The sequence below is a fragment of the Dipteris shenzhenensis genome, chromosome 23 (assembly GCF_047967505.1).
Source record: "Dipteris shenzhenensis isolate YYH24624 ecotype China chromosome 23, Dip_SZ_1.0, whole genome shotgun sequence".
NCBI lineage: Eukaryota > Viridiplantae > Streptophyta > Polypodiopsida > Gleicheniales > Dipteridaceae > Dipteris > Dipteris shenzhenensis.
In genome coordinates, this window is record NC_141618.1 from 2,081,660 (window position 1) to 2,094,105 (window position 12,446).

Consider the following 12,446-nt stretch of genomic DNA (forward strand, 5'->3'; position numbering starts at 1 on the left):
GCCAACTTTGTGGAGCATGACTATGCCTTCTTGTCTTGCATTTCAGACTCTCAGTTGGCTGCTCGGGATAGTACAGCCACTTGTAATGATGACACTTATGCTTTTCTGACATGCAATTATGATTCTTCCAAGGATGCATCAGCTTTCAGTGTCAATGAGACACATAATCCATGGTATTTTGACAGCGGTGCCTCAAAACATATCACTTCCAGGAAGTGTCTCTTCACATCTTTGCATCCACCACCCGTTGGTAAAAAGGTCACATGTGCCAACAACTCCTCCTATTCAGTTCATGGTACAGGAGAAGTTGAACTTACAGCCATTGATGGCTCAACATTCAAAAATTTCTGATGTCTTGTATGTGCCTGGTATCACAAAAAATCTACTCTCGGTATCCACTCTTAACAGAGCTGGATTTCAGGTCATTTTTGAAGATGACAAGTGTGTAGTCCATGACAAAGAGCATGACTATGCCTTGAGATTGTCTAGCACTTTGTTACGTGGTCTTTTTCAGCTTGACATGTATGAGAAAAGACCAGCACATGCTCTTGAAGTTTCCACTCCTACTGCTGCTATGTAGAATGCGGAGTTATGGCATGCGAGATATGGACACATGCATTATGGCAGCTTGATGACGCTTCAAAAACATGCCATGGTTGATGCATTGCTTCCTCTTGAAACACCTGTGAAGGGTGCATTCTTGGTAAAATGCACAAATCTCCTTTTAAGAAGGATGGATCAGTTAAAGCTGTTCGAAAATTACAGCTTATACATGGTGATGTCTGTGGTCCCATGAGGACTCCATCATTGGGTGGTCATCTTTCTTTTATAGATGACTACTCCAACTACACTTGGATTTATGGGCTGAAACGCAAATCAAAAGTGTTTATGGTCTTCAAACACTTTGCAGCCATGGCTGAGAATGAATCCGGACTCAAGATACAGACATTACGCACAGGAGGGGAGTACTTGTCTGCAGATTTTGATGCTTTTTTGAAAGACAAGGGCATTGTACATCAGCTAACAATGAGGCTAACTCCTCAGCAAAATGGCAAAGTTGAGAGGAAAAATCATACTCTTATGGAGATGGATAGATGTATGCTGAAAAGCAAAAAATTGCCTCACAAATTTTGGCTTGAAGGTCTCATGTGTGCCAATTATGTTTTGAATCGAGCACCCATAAAAGCTTTGAAGACCAAGACTCCCTATGAAGTTTGGCAAGGGAGAAAGCTTTCTATGGATCATTTTCGTGTCTTTGGATGCCTTGCATATGCTCATGTGCCCGTTGAGTTTCGGCATAAGTTGTCTGATAAGGCAATCAAATACATTTTTGTTGGATACAGTGCAGAGAGCAAGGGCTACCGTCTCTACAATCCTATCACACGCAAGATTATTGTCAGTCGAGATGTAATATTTTCAGAAAATTCAGCTCACACTCAAGCTGAATTTGATATGCCTTCTTCTTCCGGTGATGTCTTTGAGGGGTTACTACCCATTGCCTTGGGTTCCCCTGCTGATATATCTAATGAAAATCAGAATTTTCAAATACCTCCACATGCTCCAATTCAGCCACAGGATGTCATACCACCTCTACAAGCCGTGGAAGAGGTTGTTCAGCAAGAAATTGCAGATATACATGCAGCAAAAACAGTCCCAAATTGGCTGTTACAGACTCTCAGGGAGAGTAAAATTGATGCTCCATTACCTGGCAGAGCTCGGAGTGCAGTAAGGCATGGGGGAGGTGCTCTTTCAATTGAATCAGCTTATGCAGGTACTCTTCTTGATGAGGAAGAACCTGAGACATTTCAAGAGGCACAGGATAATGTGCATTGGATGAATGCCATGCACGATGAGTTGCAGTCCATTAAGAAAAATCAGACATGGGAAGTTGTCGATTTGCCACCAAGTAAACATGCCATAGGTACACGGTGGGTTTTCAAAGTTAAAAGAAAGCCAGATGGCACCATTGACAGGTACAAGGCAAGGCTGGTCGCAAAAGGATATGCTTAGAAAAAGGGCATAGACTATGAGGAGACTTTTGCTCCTACATCCAGGATGACAACCATCCGGTCAGTAATAGCAATGGCTGCAAATTTTCAGTGGAATGTTCATCAGTTGGACATAAAAACAGCCTTCCTTAATGGAGACTTGTTGGAAGAGGTTTATGTCAAACAACCTCCAAGCTTTGAAATTTCAGGAAATGCACTTCAGGTATGCGAGCTAAATAAAGCTTTGTATGGGCTGAAACAGGCCCCACGTGCATGGTATGCAAAGATTCATGCCTTTCTGACCAGCAAGGGGCTGCACAACAGTCCAACTGAAAGCACCCTCTACATCAAGAAGGATGGGGGGGATATTTTAGTCATCAATCTTTATGTAGATGACTTACTGCTCACAGGGTCAAATGAAGATAATATTGCAGATTTTAAAGCTGAATTGCAGACCACTTTTGACATGTCAGATTTGGGGCTGCTACACTTTTATTTGGGGATCTAGTTCACTCAAGAGCAAAGTGGCATCGGTATGTCTCAATCCAAGTATGTACAAAAACTCTTGGACATATTCAACATGCAGCTACTCCCATGGAGCCGGGGCTGAAGCTTACAATGCATGAAGCAGGTGAATCATTTGATATCACACTCTACAGTCAGGCTGTTGGATGCCTCATTTATCTCTGCAATACACGACCTGATATTCGGTTTGCAATTTTTCAGGTGAGCAGACATATGCACAGCCCAAAGACTATGCATTGGCAGGCTGTAAAACGCATCTTCCGCTATTTGCAAGGTACCAAGTCTTTTGGCTTGATGTTTCCCAGGGGGGGTGACTTGCAGATGCATGCCTACAGTTTCTTAGATTGGGCTGGAGATTATGACACTAGGCAGTCCACAAGTGGCAACTGTTTCTTTTTGGGTAAAGCTTGTATTTCTTGGTTAAGCAAGAAACAATCTACAGTGGCTACCTCTTCATGTGAAGCTAAGTACAGGGTAGCTTTCACAGCAACGGTTGAATGTGTTTGGCTGCGTCGTTTATTTGCTGATCTTCATCTTTCATTGGAGGGTCCTTCTCCAATTCTCACTGATAGTCAGAGTGCTATTGCAGTGGCAAAGAATGCTGTGTTTCATGCTCGCACGAAGCACATTGAGGTTCACTATCACTACGTCAGAGAGAAGTTGCATGCAGGAGAGATCAGCATGATCTATGTGTCAACACATGACAATGTTGCAGACATTTTCACCAAAGCAGGGGCACTTTTCCCTCACTTAGAGGTTTTTCCCCCTAACCACAGTTAGTGAACTAACTGTGGTTAGTGAAGGATAAGGTTTTGTCACTTAGACAAAACCTATCACTCCATTCAGTTGTATCACACTCATCTATTTGCAACTATCTTTTTAGCTCTCTCTCACTCCTGCTTTTAGCTCTCACTTTTGCTCTCTCCCCTTCTCACATCATTTGCACTTTGGAAAGGCCTCGTGTTGCCTTGAAAGGCCTTCTGTTGCCTTTGGGGATTTTTCTTGCAACAGGTACACCTTGGGACAGCAGAGTCTTTTGCAGGCATAAGCTTTGAAGCTTGGGCAGATTTTTTGCACTTGCTTCTCAGAGGTTGCCCTTCTCTCATAGGGGGTGATGCCAATCATTTCTCATTTGACCAGCTGGTTGCTCTTCTTCTTCAAGAGGAGCAAAGTCGTGTGAATCGCAATGCTACTATGGCTAGTGATCAAGCATTTGCTGCCCATCACAAACAAAAAGGTAAAGGCAAGGTTTCAGCTGGAAAGACCTCTCATTCCCATGCTAATCGTTCACATGGTGCCTTTTCTTCAGGGGATAACAAAAAGAAGAAGAGATGTAATTATTGCAATAAACTTGGGCATGATATTTCTGAATGCAGGAAGCGCATAGCATCTAAAAAGAAAAAAAAAGAGTTTGGTCTTGCAATATCTGGTTCTTCTAGTGCAGAAGATCGGCATGAGTCCGCTAATTTCACACAAGACCAGCATTGGGCTTTCTTGGTTACATGTGTTGGAATGGTCACCTCCCCATCTCTAAGCCCCCATATGAGGAGAGCATGGGGGAGGTAGACCTGGAAATATTGGGGGCTGCTACATGGGCACCACATGAAAAGCTGTCAAGACAATGGGTAGGCCATAAACCTGCAATTGGAGGCGCAGCATGGCGACCTGTTTGGGCAGGCTTGTGCGCAGGGTTATTGCCTGCAGCAGGTCCTGAACAAGGCGCGGACCTGTACGGTTGCAGTACGGCTGCATGGCGGGGGTCTATGGGCAAGCATAAGGCCTGCAAACAGGCCTGCAATAGGCACAGGAAGGGGCAAAGGCAGCAGCCCAAAAGGGGCTGCCAAAGGCCCTTTTATAGGGCTGGTTGGACCAGCCAACCAAGTCACTTTGTGACAGACCAGGTCGGCCCAAACAGACCTAGGGGTCGGCCCTACCAGGTCGGTCCATTTCAGGGCCCCTTGGAGCCTATAAAAGGAGGGCCTCCAGCCCTCATTTTATCATCACTTGCAGCAGTTCAGGGAGCGGAAGGAGCAGCAGATCAGCCACCTGTGGGCCTCTATCCAGAAGGAGACAAGTGGGCTGTAGAGCTGCAGACCTAGCTTAGAGTGCGGCAAGGTGGAAGGGATCTAGACGGAAAGTCTACTTACGCTCAAGGTGGAGCACGCAGGCTCGAGTCTAGAGATAGCCAGCAGATAGGAGAAGTACCTTGTGGTAAGATCAGAGGACCACACCATTGGTGGGACTCTGGATCTCTCTCTTTTGTGGTGTCCATAGCTTTGGACGGAAATATATTATTTTCGTGGTTTCTCTATCTGGCTGGTTCATTGTCTATTGATGAGTCTGCACATCTATTTTATGCACATAAGTTAAGAAGTTTGTGATTCCACACCCACACCACACTATGTGAGCTCCTGGGCTATTCTATTAGTCTTCCGCTGTGCGTCCCCTGTGTTGGGTCATTTCTAACAACATGTCAGTATAATCCTGATGTTCATGATGCTTGTATGGCAATTTCAGATGTTCGTGATGCCTGGTTTTTTGATAGTGGTGCTAGCAAGCACATCACTTCCTGCAAGAAGTTATTCAGCTCATTGGAGCTTACATCTAAGGGGAGCAGTGTCACATGTGCCAATAATGCATCATATACCGTGAAAGGTATTACTTCTGTCTCTGGTGATATTGTCACTCTAGAGCATGTGCTTTATGTTCGAGGCATTCGTAAGAACCTCATTTCTATTTCAGCCATTGCTACATGTGGCTTTCAGGTTCTTTTTGATGGTGTGAGGTGTGCAATGTATGATGCTACACATGCCTTTACCATGGTTTGGACTAGCACATTGTTTCAGTGACACAGAGTCGTCCATGCATCAAAATGAAACCCTCTTTCAACATATAGTGATCATGCCTTTGACCATCAGAAAGCTGATCATAAATAGTTGAAAAATCAGCATCATTAACATACTGATCTTTCATCACATCTAACACATTGTTGTAAGCAATGCTCACTGCTGAAACACTGGGTTTCTTGGAGACTGCTTCAGGCTGTGGTTTCCTGGAAAGTGCATCAGCCACGACATTTTTGTTACCCGGCACATGTACAATTTGAAAATGAAACATTGAAAGGAAGTTAGCCCATCTCATGTGCTTTTCAGATAATTTTCTCTGCGTGAGAAAATATCTAAGTGACTGATGATCTGTCTGCACATAAAAATCAGCTCCAAGAAGGTAATGTTTCCATGTGGTCAAAGCATGTATCACTACTAACATTTCCTTCTCGTATATCTGCAAGTACAATTCAGCATCTTTGAGAACTCTACTCTCATATGCAGGACATAGGGGAATTACAGCAACAATTACAGCAGTGGAGCAATACTTTTATTGGCCATCTTTGAGGAAAGATGTGGAAGATTATGTGAGAACATGCATGGTTTGTCAGAAAGTAAAGTTTGACAGGCAGAAGGCACCTGGGTTGTTACACCCTTTGCCAATTCCTGATAGACCATGGCAAAGCATAGCTATGGATTTTGTGTTTGATCTTCCACGTACTCCTACTGGACATGATGGATTGTGGACAATAATTTGCAGGTTTAGCAAACAAGCCCACTTTGTGCCAGTAAGAAAGAAAATTACAGCAGATCAAATGGCCAAATTGTTTTTGCAGCATGTCTTCAAGTATCATGGGATGCCTGAATCCATAATCAGTGATAGAGATCCGAGGATGACCAGCCTCTTTTGGAGAGGACTGTTTGAAAATATGGGCACTACGCTGAATTTTTCGTCATCTTTTCACCCTCAGTCTGATGGACAATCGGAGCAGGAAAACTCTACCGTCTTGGATATGTTTAAATGCTATGTCTCAGACCACAAAAGCAAATGGGAGCATTATTTGCCTTTGCTGGAATATGCTTACAATAATACGGTGCACACATCCACAGGTAAAGCACCTTTTGAAATAGTGGAAGGTGCCAGGAAGATACCTCCCATTTTGCATACAAAAGAGAAAATCTTCGAAGCTGATCGTTTTGTGGAAAGCCTTGAAGAGGCTTACAAGAAGATCAAATATGCCTTGCAAAGAAGTCAAGACAAGCAGAAAAGAGCAGCAGATAAGCACCGCAGGGAATTGGTATTCACAGAAGGTGATTGGGTTTTGCTGCGTTTTCAGAAGGCAAGGCTGAAAAATAAGAAAGGCAAGGAAAGGTTGTACACAAAGCTGAACATGCGTTACTATGGTCCTTTCCAGGTTTCTGAAAAGATAAACGAGGTAGCTTACAGGCTGAAGTTGCCTCCGCATTGGAAGATACATAATGCCTTTCATGTGAGCTTATTAAAGCAATATCATGGAGATATTCCCGAGGATGTACCTGATGAGGTGCAGCCTGAAGTGGAAGAACAGGATGAACTTCTGGTCCCAGAGCAGATTCTGGCACACAGAGATAGAAAGCTCAAGGGTAAAGTTATCCGTCGCTACTTGGTAAAATTTCAAAATTACCCATCACTTGATGCGAAATGGATGGAGGAAGGTGAACTGGCAGATTCACCTGGGATATTGCAGCTTTACCTTGATGCTTTCCAATTAGAGCCGACTGCGGTCCGGGCTCCTACAGGTAGTTCAGCAGAGCGAGCGTCTGGAGCATTACCTGATGTTCGAGAGGGGGGTAGCACCTCCACTCCCTCAGTACAGACGGGCTCACTGTGATTTCATGAGGTCGCTTGATGACACTGTATGTTTCATCCGAGATACTGAGCTGACAGTATTTCTGCTGTGAGACTTCATGATATTGATGCATCTTGACTATTGATCGCCGAGGATCACATAGATTTTGAGCAGTATATATGGATGGATGCATGCCTCTCCTAGCCATATTTTCACTGTCTCTGTATACTATAGCTGCGGCTTTCTTGTATACTCTTTTATGCTATATTTCATGCTCGCTCCTGTGTTTTGGGGCAGCAAACTGTGGTTTGCTGTTTCAAGAGAGGGGTATGTCACGGGGGCGTGAAATTCTAGGTACTTTAATGTACTACAAGACCGTGACAACTTTGGTTTTAAAAGTCCAAGCGTGGGCTTAATAATGTGTAATTAAACGTGTAATTAAACGCGGCATGGTGCCTAGCACATAAGCGTAATTAATCCCTAGGCCCAAAGGCATTCCAAGGAATTAAAAGAGTGGTTGTTGGGAAATGATGACGTGGCATTTTTAATGGGCCCCCTAGAGGGCCATGTACCTTCAGTGGCCCCCCTAGAGTTCCAGGTGGCTCTAGTGCCTTCTACATGCTCCTTTGCCATTCCTGGACCTTCCTGGGCCTTCTAAACTTCACATGTGTGGTTTTCTCTCTCATCTTCTTCCTTTGTTGAGATTTTGGACTGGTTTTTCAGCCTCCTCCAGCTGAATTCCGTTTTTCTTCATAACTCCTCACCCGTTTGGATTCCTCGACTTCCGTTTGGCCCGATGGCTTCCCCTCTGCCTCCCCTTCGTAGTGATATGCTTTTCCCTCCGTGCGTTTGGTAGAACGGGCAGAGCTAAGCACTTCTTTTGCTGGTCGAATTTGCAAAAGTGGCTTTTTCTGGACCTTTTTTTCTTCTACCGCCTCCTGGGCCTCTCCTCTTGCAAAGCTACAGCTTTCTGTTGAATTTCGAGTGGTCCGACGCGCTGGTTGACTGGTTTTTCTCAGTTTTGGAGGACTTTCCGGCGATGAAACTTCTCCAAAACCTTCTCAATGCATTCCTCTCTGAAGCACGCTTCTTTTGAGCCCAAGAACTCCCACTTCTTCGCGACAGAAGTGTTTCTTTTCGCATTTTTCAGTGGAATTCTTGCTGGTCGGCTCTTGTAAATGCTCTTTCTTCATGCCTTTGCACTCCTCTTTGGCTGAGAATGCAATTGGGCATTGGCTACTATGTCCTCTTGGCGATTGAGGACTTGGTTCGAGTCTTCAGGGCTTGGTGAGTTGTGATTTTGCTACTGCAATTTCTTTTTGCCATAAGCTATTGGTTGGCCTCGTGTGCCGCCTCTTTCTTGGCTCACAGGTGCCCAGGCAGTGCTACATGAGTCATTCTTCCATTGGGTACTTTGCTGATTTTATTTCGGAGCTTTGAAAAGCTTTGTGAATGCCATCTGGAAACCACTCAAGGAGAGTGCAGCTGGGGTGCAGTGTGATTGCATCTGGACAGCCAATGGAATTGCACTCGGAAAAGAGAATGCCTTTGGGTTGAGCCTACGGGTTAAGTGCACTTATGTGATGGTGTTATATGCTTGAAAGCCTTGCGAAGGCTTAGTGAATTGGGGCTGCGTGCTCAGTTGCAGGGAAGGTCTCCCAGATGCAACTTGTAATCATTTCACTGTGAAATATAAAGAAATACCGAAAGGGGCGCCACGGTGTTTGGGGCCAATCGGGTGCACTTGTCTATGTCTGTTGAGCAGGGGCATTCTAGCCTCCATCCCTTTTTCAGTGGTTTTGTTTGTGAACAAATGGGTAAATGCCAAATGGTGATCATGCAATGGTTAATGGTTGTGATATATGCTTTGTGAGCTGTAAATAAGTGCTGAAGTGATTAAAGGTTTAGTTCCACTGCCCTCTGAGTGATTAGAGGATTATGTATCTTCCAATGCGGAGGCAACTTCAGCCTGTAAGCTACCTCGTTTATCTTTTCAGAAACCTGGAAAGGACCATAGTAACGCATGTTCAGCTTTGTGTACAACCTTTCCTTGCCTTTCATGTGAGCTTATTAAAGCAATATCATGGAGATATTCCCGAGGATGTATCTGATGAGGTGCAGCCTGAAGTGGAAGAACAGGATGAACTTCTGGTCTCAGAGCAGATTCTGGCACACAGAGATAGAAAGCTCAAGGGTAAAGTTATCCGTCGCTACTTGGTAAAATTTCAAAATTACCCATCACTTGATGCGAAATGGATGGAGGAAGGTGAACTGGCAGATTCACTTGGGATATTGCAGCTTTACCTTGATGCTTTCCAATTAGAGCCGACTGCGGTCCGGGCTCCTACAGGTAGTTCAGCAGAGCGAGCGTCTGGAGCATTACCTGATGTTCGAGAGGGGGGTAGCACCTCCACTCCCTCAGTACAGACGGGCTCACTGTGATTTCATGAGGTCGCTTGATGACACTGTATGTTTCATCCGAGATACTGAGCTGACAGTATTTCTGCTGTGAGACTTCATGATATTGATGCATCTTGACTATTGATCGCCGAGGATCACATAGATTTTGAGCAGTATATATGGATGGATGCATGCCTCTCCTAGCCATATTTTCACTGTCTCTGTATACTATAGCTGCGGCTTTCTTGTATACTCTTTTATGCTATATTTCATGCTCGCTCCTGTGTTTTGGGGCAGCAAACTGTGGTTTGCTGTTTCAAGAGAGGGGTATGTCACGGGGGCGTGAAATTCTAGGTACTTTAATGTACTACAAGACCGTGACAACTTTGGTTTTAAAAGTCCAAGCGTGGGCTTAATAATGTGTAATTAAACGTGTAATTAAACGCGGCATGGTGCCTAGCACATAAGCGTAATTAATCCCTAGGCCCAAAGGCATTCCAAGGAATTAAAAGGGTGGTTGTTGGGAAATGATGACGTGGCATTTTTAATGGGCCCCCTAGAGGGCCATGTACCTTCAGTGGCCCCCCTAGAGTTCCAGGTGGCTCTAGTGCCTTCTACATGCTCCTTTGCCATTCCTGGACCTTCCTGGGCCTTCTAAACTTCACATGTGTGGTTTTCTCTCTCATCTTCTCCCTTTGTTGAGATTTTGGACTGGTTTTTCAGCTTCCTTCAGCTGAATTCCGTTTTTCTTCATAACTCCTCACCCGTTTGGATTCCTCGACTTCCGTTTGGCCCGATGGCTTCCCCTCTGCCTCCCCTTCGTAGTGATATGCTTTTCCCTCCGTGCGTTTGGTAGAACGGGCAGAGCTGAGCACTTCTTTTGCTGGACGAATTTGCAAAAGTGGCTTTTTCTGGACCTTTTTGCTTCTACCGCCTCCTGGGCCTCTCCTCTTGCAAAGCTACGGCTTTCTGTTGAATTTCGAGTGGTTCGACGCGCTGGTTGACTGGTTTTTCTCAGTTTTGGAGGACTTTCCGGCGATGAAACTTCTCCAAAACCTTCTCAATGCATTCCTCTCTGAAGCACGCTTCTTTTGAGCCCAAGAACTCCCACTTCTTCGCGACAGAAGTGTTTCTTTTCGCATTTTTCAGTGGAATTCTTGCTGGTTGGCTCTTGTAAATGCTCTTTCTTCATGCCTTTGCACTCCTCTTTGGCTGAGAATGCAATTGGGCATTGGCTACTATGTCCTCTTGGCGATTGAGGACTTGGTTCGAGTCTTCAGGGCTTGGTGAGTTGTGATTTTGCTACTGCAATTTCTTTTTGCCATAAGCTATTGGTTGGCCTCGTGTGCCGCCTCTTTCTTGGCTCACAGGTGCCCAGGCAGTACTACATGAGTCATTCTTTGGTTGGGTACTTTGCTGATTTTATTTCGGAGCTTTGAAAAGCTTTGTGAATGCCATCTGGAAACCACTCAAGGAGAGTGCAGCTGGGGTGCAGTGTGATTGCATCTGGACAGCCAATGGAATTGCACTCGGAAAAGAGAATGCCTTTGGGTTGAGCCTACGGGTTAAGTGCACTTATGTGATGGTGTTATATGCTTGAAAGCCTTGCGAAGGCTTAGTGAATTGGGGCTGCGTGCTCAGTTGCAGGGAAGGTCTCCCAGATGCAACTTGTAATCATTTCACTGTGAAATATAAAGAAATACCGAAAGGGGCGCCACGGTGTTTGGGGCCAATCGGGTGCACTTGTCTATGTCTGTTGAGCAGGGGCATTCTAGCCTCCATCCCTTTTTCAGTGGTTTTGTTTGTGAACAAATGGGTAAATGCCAAATGGTGATCATGCAATGGTTAATGGTTGTGATATATGCTTTGTGAGCTGTAAATAAGTGCTGAAGTGATTAAAGGTTTAGTTCCACTGCCCTCTGAGTGATTAGAGGCCGGTTTCATTGGTTCCATTGTCGTCTAGTCCGGTTAGGATATCTGGCTTTCACCCAGGCGACCCGGGTTCAAATCCCGGCAATGGAACCAATGAAACCGGCCTCTAATCACTCAGAGGGCAGTGGAACTAAACCTTTAATCACTTCAGCACTTATTTACAGCTCACAAAGCATATATCACAACCATTAACCATTGCATGATCACCATTTGGCATTTACCCATTTGTTCACAAACAAAACCACTGAAAAAGGGATGGAGGCTAGAATGCCCCTGCTCAACAGACATAGACAAGTGCACCCGATTGGCCCCAAACACCGTGGCGCCCCTTTCGGTATTTCTTTATATTTCACAGTGAAATGATTACAAGTTGCATCTGGGAGACCTTCCCTGCAACTGAGCACGCAGCCCCAATTCACTAAGCCTTCGCAAGGCTTTCAAGCATATAACACCATCACATAAGTGCACTTAACCCGTAGGCTCAACCCAAAGGCATTCTCTTTTCCGAGTGCAATTCCATTGGCTGTCCAGATGCAATCACACTGCACCCCAGCTGCACTCTCCTTGAGTGGTTTCCAGATGGCATTCACAAAGCTTTTCAAAGCTCCGAAATAAAATCAGCAAAGTACCCAACCAAAGAATGACTCATGTAGTACTGCCTGGGCACCTGTGAGCCAAGAAAGAGGCGGCACACGAGGCCAACCAATAGCTTATGGCAAAAAGAAATTGCAGTAGCAAAATCACAACTCACCAAGCCCTGAAGATTCGAACCAAGTCCTCAATCGCCAAGAGGACATAGTAGCCAATGCCCAATTGCATTCTCAGCCAAAGAGGAGTGCAAAGGCATGAAGAAAGAGCATTTACAAGAGCCAACCAGCAAGAATTCCACTGAAAAATGCGAAAAGAAACACTTCTGTCGCGAAGAAGTGGGAGTTCTTGGGCTCAAA

General features: G+C 45.0%; 1 protein-coding gene and 1 non-coding gene across 3 annotated transcripts in view; one reads left to right on the forward strand and one right to left on the reverse strand.

Moving 5' to 3' along the window:
* LOC147886852 (uncharacterized) overlaps nt 1-12,446 on the reverse strand; it is a 43,279-nt gene that overhangs the window by 21,834 nt on the left and 8,999 nt on the right. The gene's annotated exons all lie outside the window — the stretch shown is intronic.
* Nucleotides 11,516-11,589, forward strand: TRNAE-UUC (transfer RNA glutamic acid (anticodon UUC)). The gene has a single exon. It is a non-coding gene; the product is annotated as a tRNA-Glu (tRNA).